Here is a 27385-nt window from a genome sequence, read left to right as displayed (position 1 = left end):
TCACGATATTACGACCCAGTCTGTGGCTCTTGGAATCTTTCTTTCCCTCTTCCACAATGATCCTCAAGACGTGGTAGGCCTGTTTGCAGTCTTATTTAGTGTTGAGCCCTGAATTTCTGCTTTGATGGGTTATGATTGATCACCATGACTGTCAACATCACCCTGGTGCTGGCTGTCAGGCTAGCAGATAGAGCAGTATTCATGTTGCTTCTTCCTCTGCAATTTCTCTTGAGCCCTGGCAGACATAGTGGAGATGGATCCTCTCATGGTGGGTAGTTAGCTATCTTCGTGTCTTATTGATGGATCTTGGCTTTCCTCTATTTTCTCTGCCATCTTTAAAAAAAAAAAATATTTTTCCAATCAAGAATGAAAGCAGCTTGGGTTAAATGGGATATGCAAAGTTATTTGAGAGATGTTTTGGTGTGTAAGCCACTCTTCTCCAAAGAGAAGCAGAGGCTTCTCTCTGATGTTGGAGTTTCCTGGCCATGGGATTCTGATTTGGTTTCCCCTACCAGGAATGAGTTCTCTCCCACTGTGAGCCTTACTTTCAATCAGAGAACAGTTGGTTACCCACAGAGGCTATGTGCCACTATTGTACAAGTTTGTACTTTTTTTTTCCCCCAGCTTGTTGATTTTGTAATCTGCATGGTCACCTGATTATTCATGCTGTTTAAGAAAGGAATTTTTAAAAGAAGTATTACATGACAGCTAGTTAAGGTGATCGTTGTAAATTTTTGGGATGGGTGTTAAATAGCCAGGTATACAATAAACCCAGCTTCCAAATGTACCATTTTCTATTCACAATCATCCATGTTTGATGGTATTTCTAACTTCTGTAGGTCTTCTAGTCTATAACAGTGAAAATATGTGAACTGCATTCTATGGCCAAGGTTAAAGGATAACCAATAACCAACCCTTTGGAAGCATATTGTAAACTGAGAAATGATTCAAATATAAGGAACATCTTTTCCTGATTCAGTATCACTGGTACTAAATTGCTTTTGTGTCATAATGTGTGTGTGTGTGTGTGTGTGTGTGCATGAACCAGGCACTTTGCCCAATGTCAGAACTTCTTAGCACATATTAGGTGTTCAACACAAATTTCCAGAATGAATATTAATTTCTGTTATACTATTGATGTTATTTAAATAAACTGAACCCTTTCTAATTTTCTTTTTTACTTTTACCCTGGTTACCTCAACTGTTCCTTCTTCTCTGATCTTGACACCTACTCTTTTATCTTCTTCAGCATCACATCGTTAGATCCACTAATGTTTGCATTCATTCCACATACACTGAGTCAGCATTGCAATGTTCTCTTAAATTCTCCTCCACTTTGGTGATGTTGTCAGCATCTTTGGGACATTTTCCTTGGGGTCAGAACATATGGCTAAGCAGCTTATCTCTTTATGACTGGCTACATACCTGCACCATGAACTTGACTGGAGAATTAAATGTGGCAATTTTAACATTTAAGTGCACAAGAAAGGCACTGTTATCACTTGATGTGAATCAATGTGTTTAGTCTCTCATCTGTTTCCATTTCCAATTCGAGGGCTTTACTGATGAGTCGTGTCATTTGCTGGCTCAGTAGCTTTTTGATGACTACATTAAATGTTATCAAGCAATGTATTTTTTTTTAAATCAGCAGTATAATTCTTAATTTGAATGTTACTTAGAGTAAACATTATCTTTTATGTACAATGAACTGCAACTTCATAAATATTTACCCTCATGGAAAAATGGTCCATGTTATAGAAAATCACATACTATGCTAATAATCTTACTGTAAAATCTACATTAATTTATTCTGAGAGAAAAAAAATTCTATGAAAGTCAATGTGAACTGTTTACTGTTCCCTGAGCACTATGTAATATTTCCTACCTCCATTATGTTGTCTTGGTTTTTATTTATTTAGGTACTTCCCTGAACGTAAAAATGGTTTGTTTCTTACTGAAGAAAATCTACTGGTCCTTCATAGTTCAATACAAATACCATCATCTTCACAGTTTTCTTCAATGCTTAGACTGAAATTATTTCCTTTTTTCTTTTATAATTATACAGCTCTCCTTTTAATTTTTTTGAAAAACTTTTCTGTGAAGAATATTTTCAGAGTAAGAATACGTATGAAATTTGTATGGCCACATATGTCATGCATTTCAACTATAGTTTTGTGTGTCTCCAAGACACCAACAATGGCAAAGCTCAGAATATCAAAAGAGTAAATGCTATGCAAGGATCATGGGGACTTCGTGGGAGGTGGTTTGTGGATCATGGGGTCACCTTGTGTGCCTTTTGTTTCCTGTCACTCAAAATGGTCCTGTATTGGAGCTGTTATGTGTAGTCTTTCCTGATGATCCATGAGCTATGCCTATTATGTAACTTTACTGCTTAGCTTGTTAGGTGCTTATCTTAAAAGCTACTATTTCTTGGGCTTTTCCAGTTTCATTACCTCCTGGGATACAGTCAAATTCTTATTCTACATTATCAGTGATGAGCATTTTGACACCTTTGTGGTACAAAATAATACACATCCCCATGCTCCTCTGGGGTGCCATAGACTCTTCTGATGGTTACTTTATCCTGTTGCCAGAATAGAGCTTTCCAGATTGTACATTAAACAGCTTTACCATCTATGAGAGGTTGAATCTTTGATCCCAGTTTCTTACTTCCTTCCTGCTATGAAGACCACCCTTTTCTTCTGGAGCATTCTGGAACCTTCCACTAGAGGTAAGGGAGCACATTTCCTTGCTCTCTTGATGTTAGATTTCTCCATGTAACTTCTTATAGCTCAGGTAACACACCTAGGATTCAATATGTATGTGTGGATTGATAACGCAAACTCTGTCAAAGTGGCATGAGCCATAATCAATATATAAACATATAGGCATGAAAAATCAATCTTTTAGTTTTAAATCATTGAGACTTTGACATTTTTAGGTAATAAAATGCTGACTAATACATTTTCCCACCATGTCTTTGCTTAAAATGTTCTATAGCATCTCCTTTTTTTAAAAAAATTTAATTTATTAGTTTTCTTTTCAGCAAATACAGGCAGTTTGGTACAATTGTTTAGGCTCATCCATGATCTACCCCCTCCCAATGGACCTTCCTTGTTGATGTAAATGGGTCATGCATTGTGGAGTCAGCCCACAGTTATTGGTACAATAAAGGTCTCTGCATATCATGACCCAACATGTGACTCTGACATTCTTACCGCCCCCTCTTCTGCAAAATTTCCCTGAGCCATGTTGGGTTCATTTTTGGTCTGCTTCAGTGCTGAGGTGTTGGGGGCCTCTGAGGCTCCAGCTCTCTAATTTGGTAGGAGTTGATTTTTCTCTGTGTTGGTCTCCTTCCCCTTTGTGCTGGTATCCGGCTCTTCAGGAAAACAGCACCCTTGCTTGTTTCGCCAATTGTCCTTAGTTTCAGTCGGGCCCCTTTTGAGGTATGTTGGGGCAGCTCTCTCCTTAGGATCTGCATCTATCTGAAAAAGAGAAGCAGATTCTCCAATGGAGAGTAAGTTAGCACCCAAAAAATTGAGATAACACTTACTTTTTTGATAGAGAGTTTAATAGGTGTAGGCCCTCTTGTACCCCATGATTGATGGTAGCTTGATATTGGAGAGTGGGCTTATGTTTGGGTATGGTTCTGACTTGTTTCCCAGCTCCAGCTATGGGTCTAGTACCACTGAGGGGATCAGTTAGCCAAATCAAGAGCAGTTGGTTTTCCACCATGGCTGTGTGCCACTATTGCACTTGTGTGGGCATCACATCAGGTTATTTGTTGCAAATTAGTTTAGACCATGAGTTGCTTGGACAGATATTGGTCATTTCCCCCAGTCACCCATGTAGCACCTTCTGGCACTAGACACGCTGACTGTCTGGGGACTGACTCTCTCCTGGCTTCCAGCCATGCCATTCCATTTTACGTATCAGCTGTGTATGGAGTCTTCAGCAATAGGGTCTTACCACTGACCTTTGGTGGGTCATCAAGTACTCTGACAGAAGTCTATCATTGTTTTGGGAAACCATGTAGGTTTCTCTGATCAAAAGCTCATTGTGGATGATAGCCCCATAGCTTCTCCTTTTAAGCTGTAGCCTATAGTGTGATCTGGCCCAGGCTTTCTCTTCTGCATATGCAGATTTTCCTCTGGGTTCCTGGCACCCTCCACTTTTCTCCTTTAACATGCTCTCTGAGTTAATGCCACCTATCTACCTTCTCTACAGAGAACACTATCCCTTCCCATCCTTTTCAAATGTATTTTCTATCTTATTGTTCTTAACCTTGGAGTCAATTACTCAAGACCTTTTCTTGTTTGAGCCAAACATGAAAATACATTGATTGCAAGTTTTCCTCTCTTGTAGGTTTGCTGGGATTGGCTATTTGATGCCAGTATATCTTCTTTGTTCATCTAGCTCACTGGAAGCAAAGGTGTGGTTGTGTTTCTTTCTTTTTCTTCACATTAGTGGAGATTGAATTTGGTCTTTTGAATGCTAGACAGGAGCTGTACCACTTAATTATCACCCCAGCCTTTGCTTTCCTTGATTGATTGATGTATGTGGCATGTATGTATGCATGTGTGTGTGAATGAATTCCACCGTGTGTGGGCACACCAGTGTGTGGGTGGGGTGTCTATGATCTTTCCTGATCACTTTTTATCTTGTTTATTGGCACAGGGTTTCTCACTTGAACTTGGAGCTTACTGATTTGACTGGTATAGTCATCTGGCTTGCCTCTGAGCATCCTCTTCTCTGCTTCCTGAGTGCTAGAATTATAGTGGGACTGCCATACCTACATGGCATCTATGTAGGTACTGGGCAACTGAACTCACACTACAAGTGCTTCGCTGATGATGGTATCTCTCCGGCCCTCACTCTCTATCTCTAACATTGAGCCTGGTACAGGCAGAGGCTAAAACTCAAATGGATGACTGATGTTCCCTGGCAGGCATCTGGTCTCATTCATATCTGCACTCAACCTTGTTTTCTACAGAGGAGTTCAGAATGCATTTGACACTGGAGATTTTGAACAGTCATATATTTTTCCTACAAGCTGATTTCAAATGGCCTATTTTACTACTAGCCATCAAATTATTACTCTAGTCCTATAAATATATTAAACCTTAAATGGCAATGCATAAGTAGAATGCTGAAACAATTCTAAAAAGCAAATACCTTAGATGAAGAATCTTGTCTTTGAAGCTATAGCTGTCTATTGAGTCACAAAGAAAACTGTGAGTAAATCATGTGACTGTCCAAACCTCAGTTTCCTCTTGTACTTCTCAAGACCATAGGGGGTAGTTAGTGGAGGTTGTGAAGAAGCCAATGTAAGCTGCCTGTAGTTGCCTCTGCTGCTCTGCTGTGATTATGCCCACATACTCTCAGCAAAGAGTTCTGATCATGTACAGTTTTAGAATGATTGCAACGTTACTTTTACCATCTTTTTTGAAAGAAAATGAGCAGCCTAAGTTCCATCACCTGAGACAAGATGGCGTTAAAGTAAGAGAACGGGTGTGGCTAACAGGGCAGGAAGGCACAGCAAGGGAGAGCCAGCTTCTGTTATGGCTGCTCCACCTGGGGCAGGTACTCCTGGGAACCCAGAGACTTCCCTGGCAAGGTTATCATAGGGTTCACACTGACTGGCACCACTGGGTGGCTGCAGCTCGAGCTATCTAGTTGCTATTTGAAGAACTTTAGTCATACTATTGTTGTTATATTCAGTAATTGGGACAAAAAATGAAGCTGAACTTCTCATTTTAGAAGATTATTCTTCTCTCTGGCTATGAAGAAAACACAGAATGCTCTTTATTGAATCATGCCTTTGGCAGCTAGTACCCAAGCTTCTTGTTAATTAATCTTTAATGTCATTAGTTGGCTGTCTGTGTGATGACAAGGAAAGGAGGTAAACACTGCTCCCAAATCAATTGGAATCTTTTCTGACTCAGCATGTAGTTTTTAGAGTGGATGAAAACAATCATATACCTTTGTAGGCTGGTCTTCCCATGCCTAACTGATAATATTATTGGCCTGTAATATTCAGGCCACTGTCTCTGCTGGCATATGTACTGATTGAAGGGTTTTCTTCATTGTCACCAGTATTCTCTATGAAATTGATGTGGTATGGCTTGGGAATGGGATCAGGAAGTCAATACTGTAAGAACACGGTTCCTTTTCATGTACTCATTCACTTCTGTTCATATTAATTTACTGTTATACTACATTTAGATAAAAATACCCAGGAGGTAACATCAAATCAAAGTCCAGACCTGGACTCCCATCCCAAACAGTATCATTCATGAATGATTTTGTGTAGATCACCTGCTGTGGCCTCTTGCATGGTAGAGACATACAGAATGGAGCTCCATAAGGTGGGCATTACAGGCCCAGTATCTCATGAAAGCTCATTAGAAAATAAAATTCTTAGGATCTGCTCCAAATTTCTGAATCAAGAACTCAGAAGGGACTTGGTGGTACAGTTTAAGGAGCTTGCTAGATATCCCGATGTGGGCCAGCATTTGAAATCAATTAATGGAAAGCAGGGCTAGGTCCACTTTGTATGAAATATTAAAAAGAGGGAAAGTATAAGAAGTGACTTGCTTTAATGGGTGTCTGATAACATATTGTGTGAAGGAAATTGCTTTTTCTTGACCTTCAGTGTCCCTGTTACATTGACCTTCATTGAGTTCTTCTGCCCACTGGCAGTAGAAATAGTCACATCAATTTCTGATGCTGTTCCTAGTTTTCTGGGTAAATATTCAGAGCAATGAGTTAGTCTCTGAGGAAGAAGAGAGCACAGGGCAAACTGTTCCATGTCAAGGAGAAGGGTTTCCCAGTGGCATGAAACAACACTTTGCTGAGAAAGTGGGAGGGAGTTAGTGTCAACCCTAGAAAGTTGTGGTATATTCCCAAGACTGTTTGAGAAGCCCCAAAGATGCTATGAGTGCTACTTTTCTGATTCCCTACAGGATCTCTGGCCTGGAGCCATGAACCCATGTGTCTTTTGCTCTCTCCAGTGGCCATATAAACACATCTTCTAGAAAAGAGCACACAGAAAGCCAAGAACCAACTCTTCCTTCAGATGATGAAACCAAGATTCAGTTTGCCTGAAAATTTTCCTCCAAATCCTTTTTCAGTCTTGCTGAGCCATATTGACATGAGTCTTTGAATGCATGCCAAGACCCAAAGGCAATATCACATCTGCGATCAGTGACCCTTCATCAGTGAGGACTTACATTTAGATTCTTTCAGGATCCCAGTAGTCAGGAGCAAGAGCCACATATTTCTCTTTATTACAAGTTGATGATGGAGAAGCTTGGACACAGGAATTAAGTTCAGTGTTTATTCCTAGCCGCCTACCAGGGACTCAAGGACTGTTGAGGGTGAAGTACTGGGAGCTATGTGACAGGCTGTTGAATCAGGTTTAGTTGAAAATGAGAACAAGTCTTTCTTGAAGAACTTTCTCATTAGAATCTTTTGATTTTCCTTTGTGACCACTCTCCCACTCCAGTGTGATTCAAACTCCTTTCTTCCCTCCATTCCTTCTTCCATTTCTCTTTATTTCCTTCCCCTCCTTCCTCTGCTGGAGATAAAATCGGGGCCCTGAATGTTAGGAAATTGCTCAGCTACTGGGATCCATCCTCAGTTAGGGTCTTCTAGATTCTCATCCCAAGTGGGATAATGACAAGGTTGAGTACTGCTCTTCCTTCTCTTCATCTTTCTTCTTCCTGTAACTACAAAAGCTTTTCATGGATACAAGTGGATATTGATGAGATCTCTACATAAACTCCTCCCCAAAACATTTGTTGTTATTTACTCTGTACTTGCATACATTATAAATATTTGTTCACAGAACATGGAAGGGCACTTAATAGCATAAGTCAAGTGACAGATTATCATTAAGGAGAAAGGAAAGTTTGTTTCATGAAAACTCATCTATAGCATCGATGCTCTTTGCTTGGCATATTATCATATTAACTGAAATGCATAAATATGAGAACCATGCTCTTCATATAGATTGCCCTATGATAATGAATGGTGACTTTGAAGCTTGGGTCACCATTTGGTGGTACATCTTTATACCCCCATATTGATCAATTGCTAGGTGAAGACTACATTTGAGATGGAGCATCATCTTGTTTAAGCAACCTTGGGTTGACTAATAGCAATTTATGGAGAATTCATAACTAAGTTGATAGCAGGCAACATGTCTCAGCACCTGGGGAACAGAGTAATTCAATCTTTCAAAAATATTTTATTTACTTAATTGAAAGAGAGAGGGAATGGGCTTACCAGCATCTCTAGCCACTGGAAACAAATTCTAGATACATGTATCACATTGTCCATCTGGCTTACATGGGTACTAGAGAATTGAACCTGGGTCTTTAGGCTTCAGAGGCAAGCACCTTAACTGCTAAGCCATCTCTCCAGCCTGAGCAGTTCAACATTAACTGGTGTATTTGGGTTGTTGCACCACAGAACCAAATATAGTCTAATTTTTGCACTGCTTGTTATATGTGAGCTTAGCCCATCAGAAGCAGAGCAGATAGAATTCTGGTTGGTCTCTTTCCATGTGAAATCTTCCAAAGCTAAGGTCAGTAGAATAAATTACAACCCTCACTGCTCTGGTTACTGTTGTGGCTATAACTGGTGCACTTTATCTCCCTTCTGTATGATCCACTATAACACCTTTATCCTTTGCTAGCATCTCTCTGGTAGGTGACCCAGACTCATCTAGAGGGATCTGAGCCAAGGTCACTACAGCCTTCTCAAGGCATGTTGTTTTGTCCACATACCTTCAAAGTTGGGTAACAGAGCATTCAGAAACCCCTGTGTTTTAACAAGGTCCCAAAATAGTTTCTCCAACTCACACTGTGAGACTACATCACTCTGAAGTTTTGTGTGGATCCAAGATGAGCTAAGATAGCCAGGATAGCCAATATCATTGTGTCCAAGCCTCCAATACACTCATTTATTTCAGTTCATTTTGATTTTTCCAGCATGGTCTATTTGGACCAAAATCTCTGAGACATGACATCTATTCCTGAATATGGCCCAGTTAGGGTCTTCTAAATTCTCATCCCAAGTGGGATAAAGACAAGGTTGAGTACTCTTTTTTTACACAGGAACTTTCCTTGCCTTTCTGGTCTCTTGGCACAAGTAGCTTTGAGTGACAGAGGAGCAGTCAGAGCTTTGATTCAAATATAACCCTTGCTTTATTCCCAGATATATGTATTCTCTCTAGGGGAATCAGGGCTTCTGACCCAAAAGGCTGTATTTGCATGCATGGAAAGAGGATAACCCCACTCAGTTCTCAGGCCTGTGTATTCTGCCTACTAGAACATAGAATCACACAATGGAGTGAGGATGAATACTATATCTTGAAAGGTTGGTTCATCCTTGTAGGCATTATATACAAGCTATTGGTTCAGTTGGGCCTTCAAAAACTAGTTCTGTAGCACTATTGCACATGAATTTTTTAGATGATAACAGAGCCAATAATCATGTGCCAACTCCCTTTGTTATATAATAGAATACCTGTCATAATAAGATGATGTGCATTTTGTGGTAGGCTAAACACTTGATAAATCCTTATGTATTTGTGCTGCTGAGGGCTTGAGGTCAGAAAGAAGAAATTCATACTCAAAATTCAAATCAATTTCAGTTACCATGAATTTTGGGCACTTCAAGAGTCAAAAAAGTGCAGTGCAATCAGTTTATCAATAAGTGCCTGGTTAGCCTCCTTGAATGGTGGCATAATATTGGGAATTCAGCATTAGTCTCTGGAGCTGTTGAAGTAAGCATTCATTGGTAACAGTATGAAGTATTCATTAGCCACAGAAGAACATGGATGTCTTGGAGTTGATGCTTCCAGGCCTGTGTGTAGTCTCCTTTACTGCTACATTGATGCTGTCTTCTTGTAGCCATTATGCCAGCATAATGGAGTAGTTGGCAAGTGAGGCCAACTATGTTCAGATAGCTGCCACTCTGTCTATCTGGCTTTTCCTATCTTCCACCATGGATGGATGTTGAGCATGGGCATGTAGTGCAAAGATCTCCACTCTGTCCAAGTCCATATGTCTATTTGTCTGAGTCTTCCATAGACTTATAAGTGTTAGCTTCTGGTCCAACTAGATCAGCCATTTTTCTCAGACAAGGTTCCCTGACCTTATTCTCAGGCTTTCAGTTTCTCATGTATGATCTTGAACTTAGTTTTAATCAACTTTCCAGAGTATATTTCAGACCTCTGGAGTTCCACTACAATTATGATCAATTCTGGAATGGTTCCTCAGGTTTTCTTTGCCTCTGGCTAGAGCATTTGGGACTTTCTTTATATGCTGCCATGAGGCCTTTAAGTTTCCACACTTTGCCATAAATTAGTAATCAATCACCATTGACTTTTCTTTGTCTTTCTCAGTTGCAGCAAGAGAAAAGTCATGAATTCCATTGTTCTTATAATCAGTGTTTCTCTTGTGGTCTTTAAACAACTGACATGGTACCTGCCTACACCCTTCCTTCTCTCTGTGTCCTTATCCATTTTACCACCAGGGAGAAGTTTAGTGGTCACCCTGTTGCAGCATACATGGGCATGGTTCAATGCCAGCTATAGGTGATGTGACCCTCCTTGTTTGCCAGCCAGCAAGAGGTGAAACTCCAAAACACCATTTAAAATTATTCCACCCAGGATTGAGCCTGGTACCAATGCAGTACTTTGGCTTTCCTTGGAAAAGTAGCTCTTTCCTGATGCTCTGAAATATTTCTGGGCTCTGTGCGCATGTCAGGAATAATGCCTATGAGGAATACAGGGGCAAGATTGAATAAGAAATGTGGAAACATATTACAGGCACAATAGATAATTCCCAGGATAGAAATTACCCTTTATATATGGGGATGTTCCCAGATACCAAAACCCACAAATTTCCAATAACTTTATCTTCTTCATGAAATAGTTCCTTTACATTATCTTGAAGAGAATATTGTATATGGGACAGAAATTATGGATAGGCATGTATTTTCAGCCATATCTTCTTCATATTATAAACACTTAGGATTACACATTTAACCACTATACTAACCCTATCTTATGGTTACAAATCTCAAGAAGTCAAGTGGATTATTCATGCGGCAGATAGTTCTCGAACTTATGTATCCTATGGTTTTTGCTATACATGCTGACATATGATAAAATTTAAATTATTATTATTAGATATGGGCATAATTTTTATGTAAGCATCACATGTTGGTACCATCCTTTCCCTCCTCCCTGCCTCTTTTCTGAAGAGTCCTTCTTCATTGGGGATGCAGCTCATGCCTATGGGGATTGTGGGTCATGCATTATGGGGGCAGCAGTCAGTTATGGGGGAGAGAAAATGGCTTTGCAAAATTCCCAACTTGCAGCTCTAACAATCTTTCTACCCTCTCTTCTGCAAAATTCCCTGAGCTATGCTGGGTGCATTTTAAATCTACTTCAGTGGTGGGTACTTAGGAGCATCTGGAACTCTAGATTGGTAGGTGTTGAGTGTCCTCAGTATCTTTCTCCATCACCCATGTGCAGATAGCAGCTTAACTAACAGAGCAACATTCTTGCTCATTTCCCTAATTCCTCTGTGGTTTAAGCTGTGGCCAGGGAGTAGTCCTTGGGTCATTTATCGCCTCATGTGTAGTTCCCATCTGAAAAATACAAGCAGATTCTCCAACAGAGAGTTAAGTTAGCACAGGTTAAATGGGATAACTATTACTAATTATAGAGAATTAAAAGGGTTTAGACACTCTTATAGTCTAAGGTTAGTGGAAGCTTGACAACGGAAAGGAGAATCATTATCTGGATATGATTTTGACTTTTTTCCTAAGTTCTGGTTTCCTTTCAATGACAGAAAGCTGAAAGATCTCCACCAAGGAAGCCTCCAATGAAATCATAGAGAACTTAACAAAAATTCATTTCCAAAATGAAAACACAGCAACCAATGAGACCCTGATGAAAAAAAAAAAAAAGTCACTGAACTTGAAGTAAACCATCAAAGAACCAACAGTTATATCAATGAAATTGAACAGAATTGTCTCTTAGAACATTTAGCCTTTGATAGTAGGCTTACCTTGATTGAAGAAAATGTTAGAGCCCTCCCAAAAGATATGAATAAATTGACGGTAAGATAAGAAGTGGAAGACCTCAACAACTGGTTGATTAAGCTTAATGAAGACTTGATCAAATGCAAGAATTAACTATAAGAAGCATCAAGAAAATCAGAATTCAAATTGAAATCATACTTCAAAAAAAGAGATGAACACTCTACAGAACATCACAACAGAAAACAAAAATCAAATAGAATGTATGAAATCCTCTCTAGCATCACTCACCAACAGAGTTGCTCATATGGAAGCAGAACCTCTGACCTTGGAGATAAGACAGAAGAAGTTGCTCAGGAGGTCTTGGACTGGATAAAGTTTATTTTAAAATTTAGGCACAGTGAGATTAATGACAACCTTAGTTAGATCAATAATTAAATGAAATCATCCTAAACATAGAGCAAATCAAGTTATTTAAAACTCATGGATTATTTCTGGAATTGTCTATTTAATATTATCAGGATTGAATACCAGTAGCTGAATTACAGAACTGAAGCTACAAAAAGAGAATTATTGTACTGCTACATGTGTGCATGCATGTTTATTTCTGAGTTTTTATGCTTTACACAATTCATAAGCCACCTTGAATTTCAATGGAAGTTAAACACATTGAACTTGAGCATTTATTATTTACTTGTTTTTGCTTATAGGGGAGGCCTCTCTAAGTTAATTATGCTTGACTTCAAGAGAATAATATGCTCTCAGACTGGAATAATTAGGCAGTCTAATTAACCTTTTAAAAAAGCAAAACATAGCGTCATAGTGGCTATATCCACTTCATTGGGTTAGTTTGGCTTGTCTTAACTGGCATAGATAACATTGCTGATTTGCATATCTTTTCCCATGGTATTAGCACCATAGCTTGTAATGAAAATACATTTTAGAATACACTGAAGATTGACTTAATGGAATTGGCTATATCACAAGCAAAGATTCTTCCTATGGCTTATAGCCCTGTCTTCATATTTACTGCAAGACACTTAAAAGGTACAATTTAAAAGGGAAAAGCTTTTTGGGTAATCATTTTTTAATAATTAGCTGAGGAGTAATTTGGAAACGATCACTTGCAGCACTTTCATAATGTAAAGTAAGCTATTTATGGAAATGTTAATGGAAAGCAAGCTCCTTAGAGATTGCAGAGAGTTAAAAGATTTCTAAAAATGGCTATTAATTAAGGCCCAAAGCCCTCTCTGTGTTATTAGACAACACAGTCATAAAGCAAGATAATGTTCCATTCAGATTTCATAGCACCTCTCTTAATAGACATGGCAGAATCTCAGCCAGCAAAGACTCTAGGCACTGATAAAACAAAGCATCATACACATAAAAGGTCACTGCCTATACCTTCACTGTGCCTGCATGCAATTTCATTGGACTCAATGAGGGGACATGCTACAAATACTTTGAATTAAATAGATACACCACAGGCAAACATTCTAGAATGAAATAAATTAAAATCACTGTATTTTTTAAGACTTGACTTTTCTGCTAGTTTATCAGAGAAAAAGCACACTGTACAGCATTGGTATAGCAATAACTGGCTGGGGCCCACCTCTGGGAATACACCTGCTTCTTCATGTCAGGAATGAAGACTGGTCAGACCAGCCCTCCCTGGCATGCCATCCACTAGCTCCCTCTTAGAATTCTCTTGAATGCATATCTCAAGTTTGATTCAGTGTGCATGGTGGTAGCTGTCTTTTCTTTGCAGTGTCCTTCCTATATACCCAAGTTTGGGATAGAATACTAATTTACAGAAGTCTGCTGGCTTTACAAACTGTACTTTATTTTTCCCCGTTTGTTCACCTAGAACGGGTCTATTCTGGCTTGTGGCAAGGTGTTTCTGATGTTAGTATTTTTTGCATCTTGCTCCTGATCTGTCATCAGAATCATAGGTGGTGCATGCCTTGTTATTTTTATTGTATTTTAAAATATTCTAAATAAAAATCTATTTTAATTCAGGACTTCCTGTTCTAAGTAGGATTTGCCTGTGTCAGAAACATGATAAGTAATGAGCAGGAGATTTAACAATGTGAAGAAAGCATCTACTATGTTTTAAGAGATAACCTATAACAACCTTGATTTTTTTTTTCTCAATTGTGAAGGCAAAAAAAGAAAAAAAAAAAAAAAGGAGCAGACCATATACTTATCCACTACTCCAAATGCTTAAAACAAAAGAACAGTGAATTTCACTTCTGTCCCCACTTCTACCTGGTCTTTGCGTTCTTAAATCTTGAGCTTCCTAAGGGAGCACTTTTGGAATCAACTAATATTTATTCTTTCTTTCTTCTACTTTGTTACAGCAAAGTCACATTACAGACTAATTAGGATTTGTATTTGGAAAAGGTATAATGAGTTTGACAACAAGAACATGGCCTAATCTCATTGCAGACACATGAGCAGCTATACACGTGTACAATGAAGGTGACTGGACTGATGCCTGCCTGCCTGTTTTTATCTTTACACAACATTTCTTATAATAGGGTGCATTAATGCCTGCTATCAAGGGCTTACTGTCATATATATGAAACTGTCAGCATCTCTTTTGATGATTCTTTGAATGCTATGTTAGCAGGGATCAGAAAGTCAGGTTTAATAGCCTGGAAGATTGATCCTCAGCAAGTAAGATCTGACTGAAAAAAGTCCTAATCTTGGCGGTGAAGAATAGGTATGCTGTGGCTGGATGCAGACTTTCCTGGGAGAAAGAATCTTTGCCAACCACACAGCGAGCTGTAACAGACTCTGCTGCAGAAACATGCCAGTGTATGACCTCTATTAGAAAGAAGGAAGGCTTAGATTGGAGATGTCAGGTTAGAAGGTGAAAGTGGCCATCTATTCATTATCATCAAAAAATGGTTGAGAGCCATACTCAACTATCAGTTGTGTTCTTTTTTTAAATCAAAAAAGTTCTACCATGTTGGTATTTGAGTAGGGAAGGACATATGGAAAAAAGTCCCCCTAAAATTTTGAGATTGTAGATGTTTGTTCACATGTTCATTTGTTCAGAAGATGCATGTTGAAGACCTGCTGTCTTTTAGGTGCTAACTTCTCACAGGAGGACAACTAGACCCCTGCCTTCCTGGGCTTCAGAATGCATTGAGGAAGAATCACAAAAAAAACCCTAATCATACAGATAAATATGTAGATAACTTAGAACAGCATGTACATGCCAAAATAAACATTAACTATAGAATAAGATGATGAAATACTAGAAAAATCATGCAACACGTAAAGAAAACTCCAAGGCATAAGTGGGGAACAGACACCATTAGCTGTACGACTACTTATGCAGAGCACAAATGTCTCTAAAATCCCTTTTGTTGATTTCATGTACATTTATGGATGTAGTCCATAAAATGAAGTAAATAGTAGGGAGAGGTTTATATTGCTGAAGAGCCCTCAATTAACTGTTATTTCTTTTAAAAAATCAAAAACTCCTCTAACAAGTGCCTCTGTTCTTTCTATTAGATGTACATGTATGCAGTAGGCTCTTCCCAGAAGAATAAGTCATTTGCACAGCTAGGGAATCTAGCTATTCAGACATAGCACTGCAAAATAAGGAATGAGAGTTGTGCTCTGGAGAGTCAAAATGAATTCAAGACAAAATTGGCAGCTCTGGAATTATGCTATATGTCAATGCGTTGTCACAAATAACTAGGATGGGAGAAATAACAACTATTTAAGTGTTAAAAATTCTCACTGAAACCTGTTAATATGAAAGTATTAAATACAATAATATGAAAGTATCACTTGTCTTTCATTGAACACAAGAGAAAGTCTAGGGCTTATCACAGTCAACATGATGTGTTCATGTAATGTCTCAAGGCAGCAAAGGAATTGTTCAAACTTGAAGATCTTGATCATTCTCAAGGAGACATATCTACAACTATGTTTTTATTTGACTTAAAATTGAGAAAATAATGCTATTGCATATATTTAGGTGCTATTTTCAGGGGCAATAATGTTTGTGAAATATTCCTCAGATAACATATGCAGCTAATGTGATCACTGAATTAATTTATTTTAAAAAAATATTGTACTAGGGCTGGAGGGATGGCTTAGAGGTTAAGGAATTTGCCTGAAAAGCCAATGTACCCAGGTTCGATTCCCCAGGACCCACATTAGCCAGATGTACAAGGGGGTGCACATGTCTGGAGTTCGTTTGCAGTAGCTAGAGACCCTTGCGGGCCATTCTCTCTCTCTTTCCCTCCCTTCCTCTTTCAAATAAATAAATAAATAAATAAGAATAAAATATTTAAAAACTGTTGTAATAAAGAATTGATTGATAAAGATTGAGATGGGGAGGGGATATGATGGAGAATGGAGTTTCAAAGGGGATAATGGGGGGAGGGTGAGTATTACCATGGGATATTTTTATAATCATGGAAGTTGTTAATAAAGACTTGAAAAAAATATAAAAATAAAAAATAATTGAAACTCATGTGGAATAAATAACTGAACACTCAACATCATTGGGAAATGAGAGCTTATTATACAAAAATAATGACTTACTATACATTTATATCTAAGGAGACAGATAAGTTAACTGTTGTGCTTTTCAGCTTTCCCAAACATTCCTGCCTGCCAGATACTTTTCATACACTAAAGCAGCCTGTCTCGGCATTCAGGAATGACATAAGTAACCCAAGGACTTTTACCCTATTTGTGTGCAGTCCTTTATGTTGACAGATGGGGAAAAAGATGCAGAAAAGCATTTTCTTGGGGTCTAAATGGTGCTAATTAGGTCTGAGCTGACCTTTTTGGGTTACAAATCTCTCTCTGAAAATATTGAGTGTCCAATACAAAGGGATAGAAAAGCAGATTTTCTTAAAAATAATTTATTTATTTATTTATTTATTTATGTACAACATAGACAGAGAAACAGACACTGAGAGAATGGGCACATAAGTGCCCCCAGCCACTGCTAATGAACTCCAGACACTTTGTGCATCTGGCTTTATATGGGTACTGGGGAACTGAACCTGGGTCATTAGGTTTTGTAGGCAAGTACCTTAAGTGCTGAGCCATCTCTCCAGCCTCATCATTCATATTTTTGAGAACAAGTGGATACTTTGATTTTATAACCATTGGTGCTGAGAGTGCTATTTCACATATACATGTGGTACAAAAGGCAGAAGAATGTTTCATCCATTTTTTAAGTTGTTGTAAATTCTTTCCTAATCCCAAACCAATGCTTATATTTTTATTGAAACTGAAACCAGCAACTTGGAACAGCAATTTTAGTAAACTCTGACACCATGCCATCCAAAGGTACATTATTTTGATGCTTATATGCTGAGAAATGACTATAGTTAAAATAGCACAAACCTTTGTTTTCTCTAATTAAATGATTATGTTTCTATAAGAGCAGAAAACTTTACATAGAGATAAATACTGCAACTCATACCATTCACTATTCTCAAATCTGGGCAGGGGTGTTTCTAGCAGTGTTTACTGGTACCACATGCTGTGATGGCATGCCCAGGGCAAAGTGATCGCTATGTGTTCAGAGCCAAGGCTACATAGGGAAGGTGCCTGAGGCCCCACGGGTGAGCACCTCCAGAAACACCTAAGACTCATCACATATTTGATGTTGAATTGAATTTTGGTCACTGAGTGTTCAGAAATCTTTTACTGCTACCAAATTTTCCTTGATTTTCTTATGAGTGGTGTTGCACCCCACAGTTAAGAAGGGGAGTCCTTACAGGGCTATACTCTGGTGTCTGAGTGTCACAGCTAGTGAGGTTTAGTGATAGTTGTGGATCTGCAGGTGCATGAGAGACCCGGCTGCAGCCCTTGCAGTAAAGTCCAGCATGATGCACACCCTAAACTGAAGAATATGCCATTCACTCACAGCGTAGGCCCACGGCATGAATGGGATTTTTTATATCAGCAGAGCCTCCTAGTAGGTAGCCTTCATGTGCTCCTTCAAGAATGAAAAATTAATAACCTCTTGGAATCATTCATTACGAGACTGAGTAAAGAAAAGATAATTAAATCCCTAAGTGATGGCCTTGCTGATTCCTGTGGTTCAGAATGATTAATATCTGCCGGTCAAGGGCAGGGTGAGGGCTCCCGGCTCCCCAGAGGCTCAGCTCCACTCTTCCTCTTTGCTTGCCTGTTCAATGGAGAATCTTTCAGGAAACTTAGAGGGAATGATGTAACCTTGAGCCGTAATGGAGAGGGTGCTTTTATATTTTATTTTATTTTATTTTATTTTATTTTATTTTATTTTATTTTATTTTATTTTATTTTATTTTATTTTTTATCCCCACTGATGTTCAGTACTCTGCAGTCTGGCTTTCCAGCATCACAGGTGGCCTCAGCATCTCTCTAGAGCATTGAAAGATTCATTTTTCTATCTTTACTTCTCATTTGGTCTGACTTTGTATACCCTTAAAAGTTGAAAATATAACCTAGGCAAGTTGGGTGATGTTGTGATTCTGAATATGAAAACAAAGCAGCCAAGTGCAGAATGGTGGAAGCAGAAGACAACACCTGCCACTGAACCCTTTCTTCTAGATTCTCCCCTGTCTGTGCTAAGGATGGCTGTAAAGACATGAACTACCCACATTGCCTTTATTCTGTGAGTCCCTATGAGATGGTCCACTTGAAGATTTGGTGGGGGGAGTCTTTCTTTGTGTGCAATATTGCAAGGGAGGAGAGAAAGGGATTCTTCACTGCCTGATGAGGTTCTTTGAATGATTTGTAGGAACATAAAGGAAACACATTACTAGCTTTCTAGTTCTTCCCATAGATGGATCTGTTGAATCCCCTCCATTAGATCTGACCCTTTTTTCTTTCCCAGTGAATCAGGGTGGGGTGTATATTGTAATTTCATCCTTTTTGTATGGGGCTTAGAAGGAAAATAGTAATAGCTACAGCCATATGTCCCTTAAGGATGGGAAAACAATTAGACAAAAATCAATAGGTGATTTTATTGTATGTATGAACTCATAGATTGTATTTACACAAACCTACATGGTATATCCTGCAATATATCTAGGCTATATGGAATATATGTTATATGTTGTAGTATATATCATATTATATATCATTCTATCTATCTATCTATCTATCTATCTATCTATCTATCTATCTATCTATCTATACACCATATATTATAATATGTAGTGTATACTTATGTATGTATGTATGGTTGTGTATATGTATATGCATGTGCCAATTACTCTTAGGGCCACAAATAGTACAACATAAGATTAATAAAATACAAAAGAAAATGCTGTAACCAAGAAATACAGTTGGGGTCTGGGGAATGGTTGATCAGTTAAAGGCATTTGCTTGCAAATCCTTCTGGCCTGGGTTTGATTCTCCAGTACCAACATAAAGCCTGATGCACAAAAGAGCTTATGTGTCTGGAGTTTGTTTGTAGTTGCTAGAGGCACCGAGATACCCATATTTATTCTCTTTCTCTCAAGTAAATAAAAATACTAAAAAAGAAATGTAGTTAATATGAGACAATGAGGATGTTATAGGCAAAGCATAAAATGAAACATGTTTTACTTGAAAAAATGAAAAAAAAAAAAGGACTGGAGAATTGGCTCAGCAGTTAAAGGTGCTTGCTTATAAATCCTGAGGTCTGAGTTTGCTTCCCTAGTACCCATGTAAAGTCAGATGTACCACATGGAGCATACATCTGGAATTAATTTGCAGTGGTAGGAGGCCCTGGCATGGCCACAGTCACTGTCGATCTGTCTCTCTTGCTCTCAAATGAATAAAAATATTATAAAAAGGAGAATGCCACAGAAAGCAAACAGATTTGTTTCCGCACAGTCCTGGAGGCTAAAGTGTGAGACCTGTGTGTGGCATGCTTTGCTCCTTCCTGATTATGTGGTTAGTACAGTTCTCTTTGCTTTGATGCTTCCCAGTCTTCACATCTGTAAAGCAGAGTTAATGTTGCTCACTTTCCCTAAATTGTTTTGAGACTGAAAAATGTTGCAAGCTGAAGAAGCCTAATACAACTTTAAGCTTTAAAAACTACATTTATGGGCTAGAGAGATGGCTTGAAGGTTAAGCTGCTTGCTTACAATGCCAAGGGACCCAGGCTCAATTCCTCAGTACCCATGTAAACATAGATACAAAGGTGCATGTGGCTGGAGTTCGTTTGTAGTGGCTAGAGGCCCTGGTACACCTATTTGCTCTCTTAATCTGCTTCTCTTTCTCTCTCTACCTGTCTCTCTCTCTCCCTCTCAAATAATAAACAAAACATTAAAAACTATATTTACAATGAAAACAACCATCACAAAATAGTGTGGAAAGAGGAAAACACTGAAGTATTATCCCAGAATATTCTTTTTTTTTTTTTTTTTTTTTTGAGGCAGGGTCTCATCTAGCCCAGGCTGACCTGAAATTCACAATGTAGTCTCAGGGTGGCCTTAAACTCATGGGGATCCTATCTCTTTCTTCCCAGTGCTGGGATTGAAGGCGTGCGCCACCACTTCCAGCTTCCCAGAATATTCTTTATGTGTATGTATGTGCATGTGTATGTGTGCATGAGCATTGGAAGGCTAGAAGACAATATTGGCCATTATTCCTCAGGTGATGTTCACCTTTGTGTTTTATGAGACAAATTTTCTCACTGGCCTGGAACTCTCCAAGTAGGCTAAACTGGCTGGCCAGTGAGTCACATTGAGTTACCTATCTTTACCTCCTTGTTGCTGTCATTAGGCCACTATGTCTGACTTGTTTTACATAGGTTCTGGAGACAGAACAGGTATGTCCTCATGCTTGGAACAGTAGCACTTTAAGGACTATGCCATCTTCTCAGCCCCCTTATGTAAGAAAATTCTTAATTTGCAAGAAACAGGCTTTAAGAATTACAAGGGCAGACAGATTTAATCAGGAGTCCCTACAAAAGCAATCAAGATCAAATGAACTGTAATTATGGTAATCAGTTCATGAACTCTAATGTCATGTTACTAATTTTAAATATTATGAAGTCCTTTATAGTGAATCAATCTGTCATTGCAAAGATAATAAAATTTTCATGTCTGATGGGATGTAGCATGTTTGATTGAAAATTTGTCATTCTTTTTCACAAGAAGCTTCATTAAGGTCACCATTTAAAAATTTTTAATTAAAGTGAATGAATCTTGTAAATCCATTTTTTTTAAAATACATCTAGTTACAAGTCCTCTTCAGATTTCTCCATGAAGTCTACTTCCTCCAAGCAGCCCTCTCAACTCTCAAATTTAATCAGCCTCCCTAGTTATAGAGACCCAGGCTGAGCTGCAGCCCTCCTCTGCAGCCCATCTGAACCGTGGTTACGTTTGGGTTTTGTGACTCTTTTATGAGTGTTTGTCTCACAGCCTAGAATTGCAAGACTCAGGAAGGCAGAGTGTGACTGTCATCCACATAGTCCCATCACGATGCTCTTAGAATGGAAGCCACTCTCCTCCTTGTGGCCTACGAGGCACCATATAAGTTGGCCTTGGTTACCCTCCCTCTTTCTGGCCTTCCGTGCTTATTTCCACTTCTTGCCGGTTATACTTGATGTTTTCTCTGCTTGGAGAACTTCCTCCAGATTTTGCCTGGCCATCTTCCATGTAAAATGTCATCCAAATGTCACTGCTTCAGCAAGGTTTCCCCTGGATGACTATACTAGAATTAGAGTCCCTGTCCTTAACACTCAGAACCACATTTCTCTCTTGGGTTTTCTTTAGTTCAGTTGCTACTGTATACATTATCTTCCTTGCATACATACCAATGTTGTTACAAGTACATGCATTTGTGTATTTTTTACCTGTGATCTCTCTAAGTTGTATGATTTTTAAATATAGAACTCTTATGTTTTTAGCTTGGGTTTTATGAGTACTGACAAGGACTAACTGATACCTGATACTATAGGCACCCAATCAATATTTATTATATGAGTTAATAAATAATTAAGTTCATACTTTGAGTGAGTTAAACAATTAATAAGTAGATTTTATTTCAGAAGGCTTGTTCAAGAAATTTCTTTTCATTTGTAACCTCATGTTTTGGGATTACATTAAGGTAGAGTTCTACAAATGGGTTTTTCCTTTGATGCTGGGTTTCAAAATGAAATAAAAGTTCTTGAGAACATAAACTCAATTCAGAAGTAAATGAGATGGACCTGTGTGTTTCTCAAGTGTTTTAGGTCCCGGACAACACAGGAGGTTGATATGACTCCTAATTTCCAATTGAAGTCTCAAAAGTTCTGTCCTTGCATAGGGGCTACTTAGCCATTGTTTCTAGGATTTTTTTCACATAGCTTATCTGTCAGGAGGAGAAACAAAGATTGAAATTCCATGCCTTTTTTAATCATGGGTTGCAAATGAACGTATTGTGAATATTACCCTGAACAGCTTGCTTCTTCTTTAATAATATCTGGGTTCACTTGCTTGGTCCAGCCTTGAAGGGTAGAGATTTAACGACTAGAAATATGTTAGGCAATTATGATGTTTAAGTTTTCTTGTCAATATGATGAGGTTAGAAATCAAGTAAGAGACACACCTCTTAGGTGGTTCTGTGAGAGTGTTTACAGGGAGGATTAACTGAGAGAGGAAGGCCTTCCTCCAGAGTGGGTGATGCTTCCATGATTCTTGATGGTGTGTGTTTTTTACCAGGATGTTCTTGCTATACTTGATACACTCCTTCATGTATCTTCCCTGTTTTTAGCTATCCATTGTGAACACTAGAACCAAGTTTCATCAGGCTTCCAATGTGCACTGAAAACTGGTGGGTCTCCAGAAATCCTTCAGGCTTTCAGTGCCAGATGGGGACTGCTGAGACACCCAACATTGTAGATTGAGCTCATACCAGGTTCTCCAATTCTCTAGCCTGTATCAATTTTTACTGACTGAACAGCTACCAGGTTTCTACATGTACAAACCTACAGACAAGTATTGTTGGAGGACCAGGCTATACCATGTAAACTAACCCAACAAATTCCTTTTATAATAAATATTCATTCTGCTAGTTCAGTTCTTCTAGAAAACCCTAACTAATAAAACATCCTATCTGGAGTCCCTGTACTTATTCAAGTAAGGTAATGGCGCCATCAGTAGTTTTATGATCACTCACCACTTCACACCATGGAAATGTGTAGAGGATGGTGCTTTGGTGGGAGTCTCTCTTGATGTCCTCCTACAGTTCCTGACTCTTGTGTTCTATGGATGCCGTTGTAGTCAGCTTCATATTACTGGGAGGAACTTCTAAAGTAGGCACAGTTTATGGGAGGAACAGGATTTATTGAAATTCACAGATTCAGGGCAAGTTCTATAATGACAGAAGAATCTGCCCCTTTTCACATATCCATGCAAAGAAATACTACCACCAGCACCATAAGCAATCACACTACAGGAACCCCAGGCAGAGCTAAAGCACTCTGTACACCATAAGCTGGAATTGAGATATATCCCCAAACACAACTTATGTCTGGCCCACAGTGATACCTTGTCCATCTAGGCAGCTGGAAATCTAAGAAGCTTTAATAAATTCTTGAATCTATTGGGAAACATCCATTCAAACTACCACATTCTGCCCCTGGCTGTGAATAGATTCATAACCACCTCACATTGTAAATTGTATTCAGTCCAACATCAAAGGTCCCCATAATCTTTACAAACTTAAGATACTTCCAAAGTCCCAAGTCTCATCTGAGGTTTAAGATTCTGTCTTAGTAGTGAGCCCTGTAAAATCAAAACAAGTTATATGCTTTCAACATATAAAGGGACAGAGTAAACATTTTCAATGGCTATAAGGCAAAACAAGGAGAAACTGGACCAATGAAAACTCAATAACCATCAAGCACAGCTCAGATATCTGCATATCAAGTTGGACATTATAACCAGGAACTGAAAGTATCTGGACTTTACAATTATGCCCCCTCAGCTGGGCTGAATATCCGGAAAAACTTCTATTACGAGCCAACAGTGCTCTGCATTGCTGGCACAGTTCTGGGATATCTAAAAGTCGTTGGGTTTTCACTGTAAACCAGTCGAATGGCATTACGGGCCTAACAGGGCCATCATGACCTGCCTTAGACTTTGTAGGCAAGAGCCTTAGCTGCTAAGCCATTTTTTCAGTTCCAATATATTACATTTAGAGTAACATATCCAAAGTATCATCACATAAACATGTAATTACCATAAAAATCACCAATACGATATCTTATAAATTCTTTATCATGCTGCCTTTGAGAATACATATTTCAACCTTATTAGATATCTGCTTCCAAGCCAGAATATTTACACTGCTCAGACTTAACAGCTGTCTACTTGAATTGTATTGTTTGTTGCAATGCAGATTTATAGTATTATTAAAAATAAACAAAAATATATGTGAGTGGAATATTTTCAAATAGACAATGATTCCAGGCTCCATGATTGTTATTTTACAAAATTAAAGGACATCTTATTTCTTTATCTATTTCTTGATCTTTCTCTTTATTTTCTGTTCATTTCCATAAGTTTCAGAGCTATAAGGCTGCCTTTGCTGTGTTCATCACAAATTCTGGCTCTTCTGAGAGATTCATGAATTGTACAGCATGCTGTGATGTGAATATATGTGGAACACTTTTCGGGTGCAAGAGGCAGCAACACTAGTGTGTTATGCTGTTTATCCTTCAGGGAAGGCAGCCAGGGAATAACATCCAATTCATGTTGGCACCTCCTGGGACACTGTCTCTGCATCCATCTATTCTCTGGAGGTTAAAAGAAACAAGAGGATATAAAATGAATCAAATGCTAGAAGTATTATTTTCACTTTAGCACTCTCTGTCTCCATATATATGTATAGATAAAATCTTGGTTTAGTTTTACCCAGAAGCAGACACTGAGACATCATTTGGGTTTTTCAGGGGGTGAGGTATGATGCAGGAAGAAAAAAGCAGCAAATAGAAAGAGTCCTATTAAGCCAGCTGGACCATTAGTATTTTATACTAAGAATAGTAGAAATAGTGTTGAGCACAGACTTGGAATTAATACATCTGAGGGGAAGAGGTACGGAATTTGGACACTAGCTCCCAAGAGTCATTAGTTAGTCATCAGATGCTCCAAAGGGATATTTAGCTCCTGGCTAGCAGCTCACACAGCCATAGAGCTCTATGCAAATGCTTCTACAGAACTCATTTGGGCAGATGGAATGGTAGAACTGATGGACAAGGATAAGGTATTGACAGAGAGTGCTCTGAGGGAACTTTTACTTCAGCATTGGTTGGGGCTGTGGAATTGTACTGTCACTTTTGACTAATCTAGCTGAAGGGGATCAAATGTGATGTCATAGATAGAGATAGAGCTCACAAGGGGGAGCGTTTGGGGACCCCTGCTATTTTACAGCAATGAAAATTTAAGATCATTGATAGAAGTGTAAGCTGAGGTCATGACAAAGGAGGCATCACTTCAGACAGGTGATGGTCTTTCAATGACATAATGAAAGGCTGATGATGGGTTAGGCCTCATGGGGTTGTGACTCCTTCATGGGCAGCTCTAATATTCTGCAGGGATATTGCAAGAAACATTTCCTAGGGAGATGTGAACATACATCTGTCCTCCCTTGATAGGGCACAGATAGCAAAGAAAAGTACAATTACCCTAAAATCACTTTTGGTGAACCAATGAGTTTATTGGGGTTACTTACAAAGTAGGAGGAGGGGTTGCCTGCAAGAACAATGGATTGCTCACAGTCAGCGGCATCACACAAGTCCACCCCAGCATAGGTGACAACTCCTGGAAGCTGTAGCTCTCTAGCACACTATACAACTTTCAGGCAGTTCCAACAGTTCTTGAACACACGCAGGACTTGCAGGAAGCTCAGTGGGGCACATGGGAGAGGCTCCTACAAGCAGTTACCTGCCCTTTTCCCTTTTCTTTTCTTTTCGTTTCTTTTCTTTCTTTTCTTTTCCCTTCCTTCCTTCCTTCCTTCCTTCCTTCCTTCCTTCCTTCCTTCCTTCCTTCCTTCCTTCCTTCCTTCCTTCCTTCTTTCTTTCTTTCTTTCTTTCTTTCTTTCTTTCTTTCTTTCTTTCTTTCTTTCTTTCTTTCTTTCTTTTTTGGAGGTAGGGTTCCTGCTCTAGCCCAGGCTGGATCACTTTTTGTTCAAGGCTAACCTGTCTGCCCATTTTCTAAACTTAAGGAAGGGTCTTTTAAATTTTAGCTATCCTAAATTTTTGGATGTCTTGACTCCCTCCTCCCCTCAGGAAAAAAAATCTTTCAATTCAGAGAAAATTGCTACATAACATTTATGAGTTTATTGCTCCTGTTTGGAGAGTGGAATTGTGACCATTTAAGTTCATTTCTCCCTGACTTTTTGACCTCTTGATTTCTCCTTCCCTCCAGGAGATAATATTTCAATTTGGAGGAATTTGCTATACAACAAGGGATTGACTCACACTATGGATGGAACCTGTCTCTCCTTCTACATAGAGATTTTGCTCATTTTCAAAGGAAATTTCTGGCCAGGGAAATGGCTCAGTAGGTAATGTGCTTGTTGCACAGGCATGAGGAACCAAGTTGAGAGCCTCAGCCTGCATGTAAAATGTTGGTCATGGTGGCACATGCCTGTAATCCCAGCGTTGAAAAGGCAGAGACAGGGAATCCCTTGGGCTTGCTAGCTAGCTAATCTAGCCAAATCAGTGACTTTCTATGTTCAGTGAGCAACACAATCTCAAAGAGTAAGTTGGAGAGTGATTCAGGAAGATGAAGACACTCATGTCAACCTCTGGCCTTGCATGCATACACACATGGGTGCCCACATGCTTAAAAAACCTCATTATGAACACACATACTACACATAAAAACATGTAAACAAACAAAGGAAATGTTCTCCTTGGTGAAGCATTAGACAGAGTGTTAGCGTATGCTGTTTTATTTTATCTGTGTATATGTGACAGAGAAAGAAGAAAGAGAGAGAGAGAAAGAGAAAGAGAAAGAGCAAGCCAGGGTGTGGTGGTTTGAGTCAGGTGTCCCCCATAAACTTAGGTGTTCTGGATTCTAGTTTCGCCAGCTGATGGCAATTGGAAATTTAAACCTCCTGGAGACAGTGTTATTATTGGGGGAGGGTTTATGGGCATTGTAGCCAGTTTCCCCATACTAGTGTTTGGCACACTCTCCTGTTCTTGTTGTTCACCTCATGTGGCCCAGGGAGTGATGTCCACCCTCTCCTCATGCCATCATTTTCCCCTGCCATTGTGGAGCTTCCCCTCAAATCTGTAAGCCAAAATAAACCTCTTTTTCCCACAAGCTGCTCTTGGTTGGGTGATTTCTATCAGCAATGGAAACTTAACTAC

Source organism: Jaculus jaculus, chromosome 3 (genome assembly GCF_020740685.1).
Source record: "Jaculus jaculus isolate mJacJac1 chromosome 3, mJacJac1.mat.Y.cur, whole genome shotgun sequence".
NCBI lineage: Eukaryota > Metazoa > Chordata > Mammalia > Rodentia > Dipodidae > Jaculus > Jaculus jaculus.
This window is presented reverse-complemented; position numbering follows the sequence as displayed.